The 17,187-nt window shown below is 46.2% G+C and overlaps 1 non-coding gene across 1 annotated transcript; it reads left to right on the top strand.

The window, feature by feature from the left end:
* The first annotated feature begins 3,127 nt into the window (after positions 1-3,127).
* LOC115871746 lies at positions 3,128-3,291 on the top strand. The gene has a single exon (XR_004047457.1). It is a non-coding gene; the product is annotated as a U1 spliceosomal RNA (small nuclear RNA).
* Positions 3,292-17,187: the final 13,896 nt, after the last annotated feature.

Raw genomic sequence — 17,187 nt, 5'->3', positions numbered from 1 at the left:
TGGGCTGGCTGCGGCGGCGCACGAAAGGTCACCGCGGCGGCATTCCTCTCCCGCGCGCTGTTTACGTGACTTAATGTACTTCATACGCCGCTGGTAAGTTAGAGCCGCGATAAGGGGGTGGCCAGAGGAGGGTCGCTGTAAAAGCCCCACGCTGGGCGCCTTCTAGCCCTCCCCTCATCCATTAACCTTTTTACTTTCTTCGGCTCTCTCTCTTTTTTAAAGCTTGTTATCTAGGCCACCCAATGGCCGACGAAAGATTTTTTCCCTCCCTGCTTCTCCGATGGCTGCTTTAAGCCAAATAAATTCAGCTATTAAGGGCCAAGATGTCTGACAAAAAGATCGAAAGGTGTCTTTCCTTGATCGCTTAAAGAAGCGAAGGAGAAGTTTGTGGCTTTCCAGTCCCGATAAAGAAATTCCATGCAGGCGCCTGTCTCTCTCCACCCCCTGCGCAGCCCGCCTGCGCCCTGTCACCCAGAGACCCGGACTTCAGCAGCTTCAGACCTGGGGTGGACCCGCCGGCCGGATGTGTGGCCGCTGGCCGAGGAATGGGGAGGCACCCAGATGGCTGGGCCTGAGAGTGCCAGCCCTGAGAGAAGCTAGGGGTTCTCAAATGCCCCGCTTGCCCCAGAAAAACTAAATAGCTCAATCCCAACCCAAACCAACCCCCCACTTCCGTCAAATCCATTGACTGGTAGTCACCCTGTTGGACAGAACAGAAACACCCTCCCAGGGTTTCCAAGGAGAAGCAGACTGCTCCACCTTTCTCCTTAGGGTGGTGGCTACCAACCACTGACATCCCAGTTGGCAGTGGGCACTTAACCACTGCGCCACTAGGGTTCCTTAAACAAGAGTTCAGTAGCACCTAAACTACTATCTCATTTGGTTGTGTTCAGCTACTAAATAGAAGCAAAACTCCTTCCTACCTCTGATTTCTGCTAGCCTGCTAAGGGGCCCTGTGCTCTGGTTCTCTTGGGTAGATAGCATTTTGAACCCTAGTCAGATCCCGGGGAGTGGAGGCCAGGGTGGATGGGAGGGGATTGAGGAGCAGGCTAAGGCTAAGGCCAATGGTGAGGGTGTGGACCACAGACTAACAGCATACAGGTGAGAGGCTGAGGTCCAATCATGCGGTCATCCTCAAGAAGGTTTGATTACCAAGTACAGTATTTATCATCATTATTAATCACTACTGGCGCTGCTGCACAGAGCCTGGGGCTGCCAGCTGGGCCTCTGTTCTGCCCTGGGGATGATCCCTTCCCTTTCCCTGAAGTTGGAGCAGGGACTAACCCGTTTCCTGATCCAGGACTCCAGAGTGAGTGATTCAGGTGCTGAGATCTTATCCACCCTCTCAGAGTCTTTTGAGCATGCTCTCCTTAGGTCAGGGGGGGAGAAAAAGAGGACAGCCTTCCAGGGCAGGCACTTCCAGGATGGAGCCTTCGCTGCCCTCTAGACCAGAACAAGACTTTTTCTAGCACTTTGAAACAGAGTGGGGTAAATGCTGGGAGGGGGGCTGAGCTTTCCTGCAGTGGGGCTTCTTCGCATGTCACCCAGTCTCTGGGGAAGGGAAAAGTCAGAGCGTCCAAGTGAGAGAGGTGATTTATGTTTCCAAGAGGACTGTCCACCCAATAGGAAAGCAGGACTTGGACTCTCCCTTGATTCCACTGGTGTCCCTGGGTGTGCAACACAAAACTCACTGCTCTCGCTCCAGTCGGGGCAGAAGCATAGCGACCCTATAGGACAGGGTGGAACTGCCCCTGTGAGTGTCCAAGACGGTGGCTCTTAACAGGAGTAAAGGCCTCATCTTGCTCCCTCCACCAGCTGGTGGTAACAAACTGCAGACCTTGTGAATCACAGGGAGACCGGTAACCACGCAATGTCAGGTCTAGAGCTTAAATCCAGAGACTCACTGCCCCCCAGCTGTCTGCATTCAGAGGTCTGCCTGTGTTTTGTTTTCTAATGAACATTGCTGAAGGGAAGGAGAAGAATAGGTGATAGGCACTTGGAGATTCACTACATTGTTAATGCCCCCTCAATTAAAGAAAAAAAGTGTCCCATAAAATAAAACATGACTCCATTAACCATCCATAAATATGACCTCTCTATTCTGCTATGCCACAAATATGCAGAGAATTAAGACCAAAGGGGGTGACCGATAGTCCTCCACTCTCCTACCACTTGCCTAACGTGGACTGAGTTTACACTGCACAAAGGGGACAGCGAAAAGTTGGTTGCTAGTGTTGAAGTGTTTACAGTCTAGAAGGTTGGCACCTCTGCCACGCCAGTGCCACACAGTGCCTCTGTCTAGCCCCAAAGAGAGCCTCCAAGGTGGACAGAGATGGCTGCCTTCTTATTCTCAGAAAAGTGCCCAAGTTCCAGATGTCCTACAGACTTCACAGTGTCACTCCAACATGCACATGGGGGGCTTCTAGGAGCCAGGACCCCAATGGGCTGGTCTAGATTTGAATCTTGATCCTGCCACTTATTGGCTGGCTTGATTCGGGCAAGGTGGCTAACGTCTCTGAGACTCTGTGTCCTCAACTATAAATTAAATGGAGACAATGACCTGTGAGTACCTCCCTCACAGGATTGCTGTGGTGATTAAAAATGTCATACATGTGAAGTACTAGTAGCATATGGCACATGGCTAAGTACTATAAAACTAGTAATACTAGCAACTATATTCTAATAGACTCGCATATACTAATCCGAGCTTCAATTTGTTATCTGACACAACTGTCCTCTGGCACTAAATTATTCCCTGGGAAAGAACTACTGTAAGCATCCATGTAACATTGGGACCCACTGTTAACCAGCAGTCTTGGGTCTTTTCTACATATCATCAGGGAGAGCCTTCTTTCTTCCACTGCAACCGAGAAGGGTGGACGCGGGCAAACACAGAGCTCCTCCACTGGCTCTGGGTTCCATTGAAGTGGAAACATCGCCGCAGCAGCCTCTGAGGTCCTCTGCAGGACAAAGACAGTCCATCTTGATGTTCCTTCTCTGCTCCAGGAAGCATCCCAGATGCTGATGACAACCTATGTGTAAGTCTGCTGGAAGCGATTGATGGATGGATTGCTATAAAAGCTGTAAGAGCCCCCAATAAAATGATCTTTAAAAAAGAGAGAGAGAGATACTTACCTGGCAGGGGAGATACCATGATCACGAAGGTGGTTTTCCCAGGGCAAGGCTCATCCATTGCACTCCGGATGTGCTGACCCCCGCGATTTCCCCAAATGTGGGAAACTCAACTGCATGACTTGTGGTAGTGGGGGACTGCGTTCGCGCTCTCCCCTGAAATAAAAAAAAAGAAGAAGAAGAAGAAGCATCCCAACCCTCCTCAGCAGCCCATTCTGGGGACAGCAGAGAGGAGTGAGTTAACAAAGAGGGCAGCCTTGATGTCTGGCACTGGCTGTGAAAAAGAAATAAATACACTGATCTCGTCATCTTACTAGGTGTAACTAGATGTCTGTCTCTCGTGCGGTTTTACCTGGTGGCGCTGTGGTGTGGGTTAGGCTGGGCTGCTAACACCCAGGTCAGAACTACAGGCTGGCAGCTCCTGTAAGACTTTTCAGTCTCAGAAACCTTATATACATTGGGATGGACAGGGTGGCCGTGGGTTTGCTTTTGTGTGTCTGCTTGGTTTGGGTATCTGCAGGGGATTTGTTTGACTTTAATAATTTTTTTTTTAAGGAAGTAAAGAGGGATTTTAGAGAAACTACAGAGCACATCATTGCTATGGGGGAAACATCCCAGTTATTTTCCACTAATTTTCTTTCTTTTTCTTCTAGCACCCTGACTTCTAAAACAAGGTCGAAGGCTCAGTAATGAGAAGTTAAAAAAGAAGCCCATAGGACTAAACAAAGACTATAGTTGTGCAGATAAAATGACAGGGCACAGAGATTTGTTTTTCAGGAGGCAAAGACTGACAGGCACATAAAAGTATTCCCAGGCCCGTGGATTTTAGGCAGGGTTTGTGCCCGGAGCCTGTTTTCCTCCCGTCTCTGACAGTCCTGATCTTCCCTGGGTTTGATTTACTGAGTGCTGTCATTTCTCTGCTCTTTACTTTCACAATCACACATTCAAACCCGATAAAGTTCAAGACCCTGAATATTTGCAGCTCTCCCAGATTTACAGTCCGTCGGCCCCGCCCCCACCCCCACCCCCACTTGCCCAGCGGTCCGGCTGATTGAATCCTCATGGACGGAAACTGGCAGGGATCAGCCGACAGCCAGACAGACAGCCGAGCCCACGAGGGTCGAGGGTCGAGTCCACGGGAAATATCCCCACCCCCTACCAGGTCTCTTATTCTAAACACACCTTCTGAGCTCCCTCCCTGACTGTCAGCAGCTCACGTCCAGTCTGTGGGCAAGGGCGAGGGGGGGGCGGGGGCAGGATTCTAATCCGAAACATTTAGAAGTAGTGAGCATTACGTGCAAAATCCTGGTCAGCTCACGTGAGATCTGATTTTCCTGGATCAATGGAAGCCCTTGTTACCGAGGGCCAGCCACGTAACCTCTCAGTGCCTCAGTTGCCCCATCCATAAAATGATAGACATAGTATTGTGTCCTGAAAACATCACCCACAAACTCATGGTGCAACCTCCCCTCCCCACACAGAGCTCTGTCCCGGCCACTGGAAAACTCTCCTCTGGATCTGGATCTTTGGGTCCAGAAAGATTGAATCCATACCACCAGTGGGTTAAACAAGGATCCGTCCTGCCTAAATGCTGAAGAGTACATCCCATTTTCAAACTGCTAGATAGTCTTTTGATGGAAGATGCTATCTAAACAAATCCATTCTTTTAAAATATATATATAGTTTTATTGACAATATGTGGTTCACATAGCAAACACTTAAAGTCAGATTGATGAAATTTGTTCCATTATCTCTACAATTAGTTGCAGAACATTTTCTCCCCTCTTGTATTCGTTAGTAGCTCCCCCTTCCCTCTAACCTCACCCCTCCCCCTGCCCCCCAGTCGTCCCCTAATCCAGTTACTGTCTGTAGTTTCACCCATCCCATCTTCATGTACTGGGAAACACACACACACACACACACACACACACTCCAACAATAAAAACAAACGAAACCAGAGGAAAAAAGCAAGGTTGTATTAAAAACTGGAACATAGTAAAAATGGGTCAAAAAAGAGATCAAAGGATCAGATATCACACGTTAACTTAATTACATCTGCCAGGATCGAATTTACCTTTATTCTCTGTCTGATAGCAAGGCTATTCACAACCCTCAACCACACTCAGAGGGGATTGATCAGAGAGAGGCTCAGGTAGGGACTCTGGGAATGGATTTGGGGGTCTACCGTTCTTTATGTTAGCTACACAATGAGCTAAAGTGAAAAAACAATCGCTGAGAACGAGCCCCCTGGTTGTCTGTGTGGTTACCACACCAAAGCCAGGCCCCCTCTGCGCCCTTGAGTGGATCCTGGACTATAGAGGTTCCATCTGTGTCCAAGTAGAAGGGTGTGGTCCTCCTTTTCAGCGGCTGTTTTGGGGGCAGCAGAATGCAAGGCCTTTCCTCTGAGGTATCTGAGGTGCGTGGACTCAAACCCCGGCTCCTTTGGTTCCTTGCCAACTGGGTCAAACATCCCCACCTTCCAGGGACTCCTGGTTACTATACGGGGACTTGGAGCTCACTGTGTGAGTCATTACCACACGTTTTACTTCGTGGGATCAGAAATTCCAAGTAAGGCCAGCATTTTAGGTGACATTGACTTAAGGAAGTCTTTTTATTGTTTGAAGTCACTGTTTCATATCCATGAATGTCAAAACGGTGTGACTTCATTCCCTTTTCAAAATCCATATTCCCAAACAGCATACTCAGAACCGTCATCCGCCTTCTGCGGAGGCCGCCCCGAGCGAGCCCAGCCCAACCAGCCAATCAGGAGGCCTTCGTTAGAGTAGCTTACTATGTGCCTTTTTCCTGACCATAATAATATTCACCTCTACAAAGGTGAGCGAAAATAGAGACTTGATTTAAAAGATATCAAATAACTTTTCCTAGTTACTCTGGAGCCAGGTTACTGTTTAGAATACCACAAATTAAAGGCATATAACTATCCAACAATAACAGTGAGAATATTACACCATTTTAAAAGGTGTTCGTAGACTACCACAAAGCTGATGCCTAACTGATTCTAGCCAAAAACCACAGTGTGGATCCCCAAATAAAGCTGTCAACCTCTCCATTTCAAAGCTGGCATCATTCTGTAATGATCCCAGCATGCTCTGGGAAGTAGAAAAGACTCCATCAAAAGGAAGCAGCCTACTCAGTGTTGGAGGAGAGGGGGCACCAGGGCCACCTGGCTACACCTGCGGTCTGAACTAGATGAAGCCCCCACGGAGACGTGAAGATCCGGAGGCCTGGGTTCTTCTCCTGCTCCTGTACCTTGGTCTGTCCTTATGCAAGTAGGTCCTCTGCTCGTATTCCGCATCTAAAAGAGAAGTGGAAACATGACATTGTTATGTTTTGTTATGAAAACAAAGCCAGTTAGTATTTAAAAAGTCGTAAAAGAATGCCAGGCACAACATACAAGTTATTCACTGTGTCTGATAAGTAAATAAAAACATACACCTCTATTTCAGGCCATCTGGTTGGTCAAGAAAGGGGAGTTAAGGGGAGAGAGAGAGGAGCTACCCAGGGTTCACAGAAGTTAGGTAAGAAAGTGACCTAACACAACGATAAACACCTTGGGGAAAACCTTTTAAGAATATCAGCCATTTCCTGCTGAGATTATATAAGATCGTAAACTCAATATGTTGGCATTAAAAAGTTGGTGGGAAATGGAATGGTATTTATTAATTTAATTAAAAGATTAAAATAACCCATCGATTATTCAAATCCATCGATTTAAAAACACTTTTTGTAAGCGATAACACCAGTCATTTAGTCCATCCCGAAAGAACTGTGGGTCCTGGGAAGTTAACCACCTCAACGTGGTCTCTGGTATGTTTTTGACTGAAGAGAAGCGGGTATCCCTTAACGATGTTTTCAAGAGCAGAAGCAAAAAGTCAGAAGGAGCCAAATCAGGACTGCAAATGTGATTCTTTCCCATTGAATCGCTTGCAAAAGTGGCCTTCTGGGTCAGGGTATGAGCAGGAACGTAGTTGTGGTGCAGGGTTCTGGTTAAGCTGCCCCAGGAGTTTTTATTATTATTATTATTTGTTATAAAGCTTTGGCTAACTTTCTCCAAACACTCTCATAACAAGCACCAAGCATTGCTCATTGGCCCTCCAGAAAAACAACCATCAAGCTGGCTTGCGTACTCACCCCACAAAAAACTTGTGTCATGACCTTCGCTGTTGACTGTTATGCTTTTGCATTGACTAGACCTACCTCTTGGTAGCCATTGCTTGGATGACTCTGTCTTCAAGATCTTACTGGGAAAACCATGTTTCATCTCCTGTTACAGCACCCCTAAGAAATGCTTCAGGCTCTCGAGCCTACTTGCTTAAAATTTCCATCGAAAGCTTGGCTCTTCTCGGTAGCACCTACCAAACAGAACTTAACTTTAAGTTTTCCATCAGAATTGTGTAAGTTGACCCAATGGAGATGTCTATGGCATTGGCTGTAATTTTTGCTGGTAATATTTAGTCCTGTTTAAATTAGGGCACAGCAAGATTAATTTTTACCTCACACGTTGATGACACAAACAGCATCTTCAGCAGCATCTCATCCTTTTAAAACAAGTTATCAGTTTGTAAACTACTGGATTCTTTTCATATTTCATCATCCTGCCACCCAAGTTTCACCATAAATTGGATGTTTGTCCTTGTTTTAATTTGAACAGAACTTATGTTTCTCTGATAGGGGCGTTCTTCAAACTGATAGTGACGCAGATTAGTCCTCGTCAGATATAATAATAAGTCAATACATTTTTGGATAGAAAAAAAATTGGGAATGTATGCAGTTCTTCTAGCAACATGCACTTTCTGTGAAGTCTGGGTTTTTATTTAGATTACTACTGTTTATTATTTTAAAGGTACATAGCACAATACTTTCCAATTCCATGTTTTAATTCAGTGATACCAATCCTTTAATCACTGGGCAATCATCAGCAATAATCGTGAACCTGAACATCACAAACAGAGTTACTACTTCCTACAGGAAGACGTTCCCGTTTTCCTCTCTGCTGCCATTGGCGGAGTCCGTCTGGAGCCCTGACGCCCCGGGTGCAGAGCAGAAGCTCTCGGAGGCGCAGCAAGGCTGTGATCTTTTGGAAGCAGTTCTGTAGGTCTGTCTTCCAAGTGGCCTCATTGGTTTCAGGCTAACAACTTTATTTTTTTCCTTACCTATAATCTTTAAAAATATATATTTTGATATAAAATTCACATCAATTCCATACTTAAGACATTGCTTGAGTCTGGCTAGACCAGAGGATGTACACTGGTACAGATAGGAACTGGAAACACAAGGTTCAGATATCAGGCATCAGAACACCTAAAACAATCATATCGATGCGAATGGTGGCGTGGGGGTGGGGTGGAGTGGAGACCCAAAGCCCATGTAGACAATTAGACATCCCCTCACAGAAGGGTCACAAGGAAGGGATGGGCCAGCCAGGGTGCAGTATAGTTCTGACAAAACATAAAACTTTCCTCTAGTTCTTTAAGGCTTCCCTCCCCCACCCCCCACTCTCATGACCCCAGTTCTACCCTACAAATCCGGATAGATCAGAGCATGTACACTGGTACAGAAAAGAGCTCTGACACATGGAATGCAGGACAGACAAACCTCTCAGGACAAATAATGGGAGTAGTGATACCATGAGGGTAGGGGGTAGGTGGGGAAGAAAGGGGGAAACTGATTGCAATGATCACCATATAACCCCTGTGATAGGTAGGTTTATTGGGCCAACCTGGCCAATGAACACGTGGGATTAATTGAAGGAGGGAGAGATAAATGGCTCGGTGAGCCTCACCTTTCTTGTCTCTTGCTCTTTGATGATCAGACCAGTGTCCGGCTGCCTTAGCTGGTTCTCTGCCTCAACTTGCAAGGTACACTGCCTGTGGGACACCCAACCCATGGACTGTGTCACTGTAGTTTTAGGTTCTTTTGAGACCTGCTTCGCCGTGCTACTGGAGTACATGTCACTTCAGCTGGGGACTGTCGGACCCTCTCATCTGGCTGGCTGTTGCTGTTTGCTGCCTCTGGCCAGATTGCCTGAATTGCTCTGCAGATGACTCAGCCGTCTGCTTCCTTGACTTGCACCTGGTGGCCCTCAAGACCTGAAGGACTGCCGGTGTACTAGCTGTCTCGTGGAAGTGAGTTGCACTGAGCCATTTTTACTGCTCTACAGACTAGCTATTTATTTCATATGTTGTAGATCTATATATCTATATGAATAACTATATAATCATAAGTGTCCTGGTGTTTTGTTTCTCTAGAGAACCCTGTCTAACATAACCCCTTCCACCCAGGTGATAAACAACAGAAATATGGGTGAAGGGAGACAGCAGATGGTGTAAGATATAATAATTTATAATTTATCAAGGGTTCATGAGGGAAGGAGGGGAGGGCAATAAGAAGCTGATACCAAAGGCTCAAATAGAAAGAACATGTTTTGAAAATGATGATGGCAACATATGTACAAATGTGCTTGACACGATGGCTGTAAGGATTGTTCTAAGTACTGTCAGAGCCCCCAATAAAATGATTTAAGAGAGAGAGAACAGAGAAACCGTATGCTGTGTGAAATAAGTCATCCATGGAAGACCAAACATTGTATGAGACCATTATTGCTAGAAGTCAAGAAAAGGTTTTCACACTGAAAGAAACATTTGGTGGTTGCCAGAAGTGGGGGGGAGGAAGGGTAGATTACTGGCCAGAGGGTTGACATGCGTTACCGTGGGCGAAGGGGAAGGCAATACACACTAAGAGGGAGGCTGGGGGGGAAATGAAGAGAGAGGTAGGGGAAGACCTTGGAAGGAGTGTGAGAGTTAAGACAACAGAGAGAAATACAGTGAACCCTCGCCACTTCGCGCTTCGACTACCGCGGCTTCACTCTATCGCGGTTTTTGCGTAACAGCGCATGCTCTGTCATTACTGCCACTGATTGGCTCATACTGTACACGCTTCTGTCTGCATCACTACGTATCAGAGCTACGTATCAGATGCATTTTTGCTTTTGTACAGTGTACTGTAATTGTTTGCGATTTTTAAGAAATTGTATCTAAGCCCTATGATGGCTCCTAAACGAGCTGCTTCTTCTAAGCCTTCTGACAATAAAAATAAGCGCCAGAGGAAGATGCTCACCATCCAGGAAAAGGTAAAACTTTTGGATATGATCAAAGATGGCAAGAAAATCGTGGAGGTTGCACGCCATTTCGACTTGAATAAGGAATCCTACTTCGTGGAATTTCATTTATCATGGTGGGGTCTAGAACCGATTAACCGCGATAAACGAGGGTTCACTGTATTGCTATATTAACAGCCTTTCGATAGCAGTCATCTGTGAATAGATGCCCGCAGAGGCACGCATGCTGAACGTATGTGGCAGGGAGAGTGCACTATAGGCATGAACATATACAGGGCTCACAGAGGACATTTCCATTTGTGTATTTACCCACACAAATGTAAGTTGCAAATACACCCATGAATGTGTTAGAATGTACAGGATGTAACGGCATGAAAACGTCTTAAACATGATCAAATACCAGAAGGAATGTGCCCTAAGGTCTCAGGAAGCATCAAGGTCAACTAACGTAACATCAGCCACAAAGATAGACCCCAGGCGGATAGAATTGAGGGCTTAAAGACTTGCGAGCAGCCAGCTCAGGTGCAGCTATTGCCCCCTCCCTGTCCAGATGAAAGAGGAGCGAAGAACCTCAAAGATGCATGGGAGCGATTTGTCCCGTGCACAAACAGACCCCAGGAATGTCAGTATTTAAGAGACTACTAGACCATAGTCCTTCGGTAACTCTGAAGGACTAGATAGTGTCCAGGCACCACTTCCAGCAGCTCTGAAAGGGAGCAAGATAGAAGAGCCTGGGAAAGAGCCTGGGAGAACAATGTAAGGCAAACCCCCAAATCATAACAAATAATAGTAAATAAATAAAGGCCAGGCTTACAGATAGACTGGTGGAGTCAAGCACACCCACCCCCAACCCTCACCCCCACCCCCACTGACTATGGACCTTAGTCACCCTTTAGGTCTAGAAATGTACTCACCCCCGTGACTCAATTGGCCAAACAATAGGCAGTCCTATAGGGGGAACCGCAACCCTGGAGAAGTACACAAGCTTTAAGATCAAAAGGGCAGGATTTACCCCAGGACAAAGTTCAGGAAGCATAGGAAAGAGGAGGAAATAGAGGAGAGAAACAAAGGGACGCGATGGGATCAGCGCCGCTGCATTGTGGGGTTGCAATCAATAAGATTAACCCAACTGTCTGAATCGGGGAGCGGAAAACTGATGTGCTCTGCAAACCGTCCCCTCAGATGGAAAGACTGAAACGGACAAACGCCAAAGCCCTGTCTTCAAGCTCCTCACAGGCTGGCCAGAGAGAGAACCAAATTAACAGCAAATCGCCGCACTGGGAGCTTGAAATGTTCAGAAACCTGACCACAGAACTGGGTGCCCCGGTGTTCCAGCCCAGGCCTCTGGTCAACCAGCCGGAGTAATGAAACCTTTCACCATTGCCCTCTTGGGCTGAGAGATGGGCATTCAGAAGCAGGCACCACGACAAGTGGTGAGAACTCGTCAGAAGAGTAGAGCAGCTCTCAGAAAGGCAACCCAGCTGTCCCCATTCACCAGGGAAGCTTCCTACAAGGAAAATATTTACAGAAGTCGCCCTTTGCTTATGGAATTCCCGGAATTTCAAAGGATTCCTTAGAAACCAGAGTCCTCACTTTCTTCCTCACAGAGTGGGGCTATGGGCACTCGCCAAGCGTCACTTGTTTATATCAGAGGCAATGTGAAGGTTTACAGAGCCAATAAAACTCTTCCAGACCACAAATATTGTCGTGTCTCACAAATATAAAAACATCTCCATTCTAGCAGGGTCAGGAACCTCTCTTATGCAAGAAAGCACCTCAGAATAACTAGAAATTGGCCTGGGGTGGGGTCGGGAAGGGGTGCTGCATCTGTCAGTTCGGACCTTGAGGGCTCCAGACCAGTCGTCTGCAGGCAGCACTGGTGTGACGCTGAAGTGGTGTGACTTTAAATGCCATCACTGGACCAGCTCAGGATGTCAGAGTGCATCACCCACCTGTCCCATCTTCCCAATCGACGCCCATCATTCTCGTTATATCCATTGCCTTCAGTAGGCTGTGAAACCTGGGGGCTCCGGCATGATGAGTTCATCTTTGCCTTCCCAGGTGCAGCATCTAGCACAGAACCACACACACACACAACGACCTCTCTCCGCATTCTGATCTCTTTAGACGGCTGGTTAGTGTTCAATATTTTCGGTTTCATATCTGCCTAAATAGAATCCTGAAACAACTTTTGAATGTCCACTCCTTTGGGGAGCCTCCCTACGGACTAGAGTTGATAGTCAAATGCTATTGTCGGTGCTATCTACCGGCATGAAGCTCAGCCCGGCCCTACATTATTCTCATCGTCAGTTGTGGAATGTTCTGTTCGGATCCACAGGGCTTTTCCACGACTGAGTTTCAGAAGTCTTTCCTGCCATGGCAATCCTAGTCGGAAGCTTCGCAGAAACCTGTTTAGAATCACAGCAGCTCACAGGCTTCGCTGGCAGATGGGTGGTAGCTGCACGCAGGGTGCTATGGCCAGGAGTCAAACTCAGGTCACAAGATTTCTAGCTCTGATTCATCACTGCTCCATCAAAGGATGTAGCTATAAGCCCATTTCTGACCCAGTAACCCTCTACCAGCAAATCCTCCGTCTGTGGAAACCCTCCCATCCCTGGCATTGTGGGGTTGGTTCTTACAGAAGCTACTCATTGTGACCTCGTTTAGTCCAACGGACCTTACATTTCACAACATTCTCTCATCTCCAACATCAGAATACTGCCCACATTTTTTTCCCTCTTAATTTAATCATGTAAGTATATTCTCTTGTCTGCATTAAGAATTTTGAACTAGCCAGTAATTTATTACATCTATTAGAATGAGTATTTTAAAAGAATTAATGGCTAACAGTCAAAAGCAAGAAGTGCTATTTACCAAACACAATACCGTTGCCGGCCAGATAAACACAGCGCAGAAAGGCAAGCTCCGTTTTAAGCACTGCATCAGAGTATCACATCAGAAAAAGCAGCGGGCAGATCCTACATGTAAAACTCAGGGCTCCTTCAGATCAAAGGCTGTTCCTCCCACCTTTTTTGTTGTTTGGTTTGATTAGGGCTAAGGGTTAGGGTTAGAGGTGGTAGTTTGGGTGGGGCAAGGTCTAGGGGTTTGATCTAGCATTAAGGTTAGGATTAGTTGTTTTTAAGGTTAGGAATAAGTTTAGGAGTTCATCTAAATCTAAACTTAGAGCTTGTCTCCTGTTTGGATTAGTGTTGGTGTTAGAGTATGGGTAAGGGCTAGTTTTTGTGTTGAATTTAGGTTAGAGTTTGGGTTATAGTTATGGTGAGGGTTGGGTTACACTTCAAATTTCTTCCACTTTTGCTGAATGTAATCACTTACCATTTCCATTGTTGTGCTCAGAGTAGCCCAGGTTTCTCCTCACTTTGGGGAGGAAGTGCTTAGTGTAAGAAATGGAGACCTATATCCCCGGAAACCCCCAAACACACGTGGAAAAGCAAGACCGGCTGAGAAAATAAAGCTCTAATAAAGCACAATAAAAAGTGAAGCACTTTACATGAATAATGTAGATGAAGGTCCTGCCTTAGAGAACTCTTTAAAAAGAAATTTCAACATAAAATGTCCTCACTAATAAAGTTGCCCTAATTCATAGCAGAGCACAGGCCCACGCCAACAACTGTTCAAATGTACTTCTATTCCACAAAAACAAGACCAAACCTCAGTATTATATTTTCTCCTCTCTCTCTCTCCCCCTCCCTCCCCCTCTCCCTCTCTCTCTCTCACATATCTTTAACAACAGGAGCCTTAGTGGCATACTGGGTTGCCAACTGGACTGTTAACCTCATGGTCAGCAGTTCAAAACCACCAGCAGCTCCAGGAGAGAAAGGTGAGACTTTCTTCAATCATAAAGAGTTAAAGACTCAGGAGCCCACAGGAGCAGTTCTACCTTGTCCTATAAGTTGGAGTTGACTCATTCGCAGTCAGTGAGAACACAGACACACGGACTGTGGCTAAGGATGAGAAAGAGGAAGTAAAGAGAAAGAAGTCTCACTTCCTCCCTCCAGGTACCAAATCAGGGACTCATGGAAAAGCCATTATCTGGGGGCACAACCTGAAGTCATCGGGCAGAGAGGCAGCATCTGTAAAGCTATTCTTTCGCCCAATGAGCAACCACCCACCAGATCAGAGCCCACAGGTCCAAACAAAACTCGTATGTAGACCACAGACTTAGGGACAACAGAGCCAAGAAGGAGATGCTGTGATCAGAAAGGACATTCTCATCTATACCCTCTCAGACTCAAGGAGGGAGGATGAAGTTGGTTGTCATTGTTAATGGTCATAATAAGGTTTTTAAAAATGTTAAATGGTGTGTGTGTGTGAAACTCACTGCCACTGAGCTGTGTCTATATCTAGGTCCATAAACACATATATATCTACATCATATATGTGTAAGCAAATTTACCACATTAATAATTTTAAGTGCATAAGACAGTGACCTTAATTGTTCTCATGTACTGGGCAACCATCAACGCCATCTATCTATTTCCAAATAGCTTTCATCACTCCAAGCATCCTTTGGTGGTGTCAGCTGCTGCCAGCGGATTATTACTCCCGGGTTCCCTGGTGCAGAGGAGAACTGCTCCACCTTCAAGGTCTTCAAGGAAGACCTTGGGAAGTAGATGGCCAGGCTTGCTTTCCAAGATGCCTCGGGGAGAGTTGAAGTAGGCAAACGTGTTTTTTCAACACCCAAGCTACCCCTCAGATGAGGTGTATTGACTTCTTGGGAATCCGGGTCCCCAGAGAAACCCAAGGCACGATTCTGAAATAGGGCAAATTGTCTGGGACATCCCTGCTCCCACTCTACTCACACGTCCACCTCCATTCCCTATTTCCCTTCTGGCAGCAACCCATAAGGCGCGGTGTCCTACAGCAAATTCCTCCTGCCTTTCAGAAGGTAGTTCTTAAGGGCAGGGAGTGGGACATTAAACGAGAAGGAGGGAGTTGTGCAATATGTTTTCGAAAAGCACTGGTCAGTAGAATTTTAGAGTCCTTGGTCATCAAATGGAAGAGATTCAAAGAAGCAGAATCTTCTAGTCACAATTACTCTCCACCCAGTGGACCTCTTCTTGCCACAGCTCTCAGTAGGGTATGCTTTGCCTAATTATGCCTCCAAATATGGGTTGTTTTGTTGTATTGCAAGGTGCTCCCAGTGACTACTTGACCAGTTATTTTTTAACTATGATGTAAGTGTTGAATGGAAAGTATTAGAACCCATTTCATGTTTGCGCTGAAACTATTTGAAGATGTCAGATACCTGCACACTTAGAAAAGGCCCTGCTTTGACTGCCCCATGGGGGGAAGAGGAGGAAATGACTGTTTGCTTTTGCTTCGAAGTGTGTTCCTGTTTGGATCTCCCAGGTTTCCATAAAACTGACAGATGAAAAAAAAATGAGTTCACTGCAGCAAAATAAAGTATTCTCTGTATAAATATTTAGTGACAAGACATGAGTGCTATGCTAGAATTTCAAATATATTGAAAATAATGATGGTAAATTCAAAATTGCTGTGAAAACAAACAAGATACTGCTTGCTGAAAGGGATGTGAACAATCTTCAAATGCCATGTGATTCAAGAACGCTTCCCTCTTTGAGTGATTCACTGCCATTCCCTTAAAATGGACAAGTAACCCTGCATCCTGGGGCATTCAAGTTAGAAGATACCTGGCATGTCCTGTCTTAGGTGTCTTGTGCTGCCATAACTGAATACTAGAAGTGTAAGTTGCTTCCTTACAGTGTAGGAGGCTGCAGGTCCGAGTTCATGGTGCCACCTCCAAGAGAGGCCTTTCCCTCTCTGTCAACTCAAGAGGATGGTCCTATCCCTTCAGCTTGTGCTTCCTGGCTCCTTGGGCTTCCTGGTCCCTGTGTCTTGGCACCTCTCTCTTCCCAACTCGGCTCTCCTAGCTCCATTTAAAATTTCCCTTACACCTCAGAAGAAATTGGCTCAACATACACCCTACGCCAGGCATCCTCAAACTACGGCCCGCGGGCCACAGGCAGCCCACCGAGGATATTGATCTGGCCCGCCGGGTGGTTTTGCCCCATTTGTTTTTTTACTTCAAAATAAGATATGTGCAGTGTGCATAGGAATTTGTCCATAGTTTTTTTTAAACTATAGTCGGGCCCTCCAACGGGTCTGAGGGACAGTGAACTGGCACCCTGTTTAAAACATTTGAGGACCCCTGCCACAGGGCTAATCCTGCCTCATGAACACAACAAAGATGACTCCTTCCCAAATTGGATTATAGCCACAAATAGAAACATAGACGTTAGGATTTACAACACATATTTTGGGGGGACATAACTCAACCCCCAATACTTCATCTAAGATTTCACCCCCAGGCAAAATCTGAGACCACAGTGACCCCAAAGTTCATTTGTAGGTTGCTTACTTGGGACTTGGAAAATATTTTCTCATAGAATTAATGTGATCAATGACAATGTGTCCAGCATGCCACCTTTACCATCTAGTTTTATGACACTGAATTAGTTGAATCGTTTTGTTTGCCTTTTAAACTGTCTTTCTACTGCAGGATTACATTTCTACTGCAATGTTGCCATGCAAGGACACGATGAGCTGGGATCCACACGGGGCAGTAAGTTTGCCAGGTGGGTTGTGCACTACAGATGGACGCCATTGCCTCTGCATTCTAGGGTTAACACGAGCCACCGACGACGTTCCCAACAGTGTGTCCAGGCACGGCATGCCTCTGACAGATGTGTGTATGGAGGCATCTATCACTCTATGTAAAAAATCAGAATGTACAGAGAAGACCACATGGCCGGCCCCACTGTGAGACATGATATCCCTCACTGACCCATAGCCCTACAGGGGATAACACTGGAGACACAGTGTGGGAATTCCGCCCGATCTGATCCCACCACACCGAGGCAAAACACTAAGGG

The sequence above is a fragment of the Echinops telfairi genome, unplaced genomic scaffold (genome assembly GCF_000313985.2).
Source record: "Echinops telfairi isolate 266 unplaced genomic scaffold, ASM31398v2 ScPeMD7_7400;HRSCAF=8409, whole genome shotgun sequence".
In the NCBI taxonomy this organism is placed as follows: Eukaryota; Metazoa; Chordata; class Mammalia; order Afrosoricida; family Tenrecidae; genus Echinops; species Echinops telfairi.
This window is presented reverse-complemented; position numbering and strand designations above follow the sequence as displayed.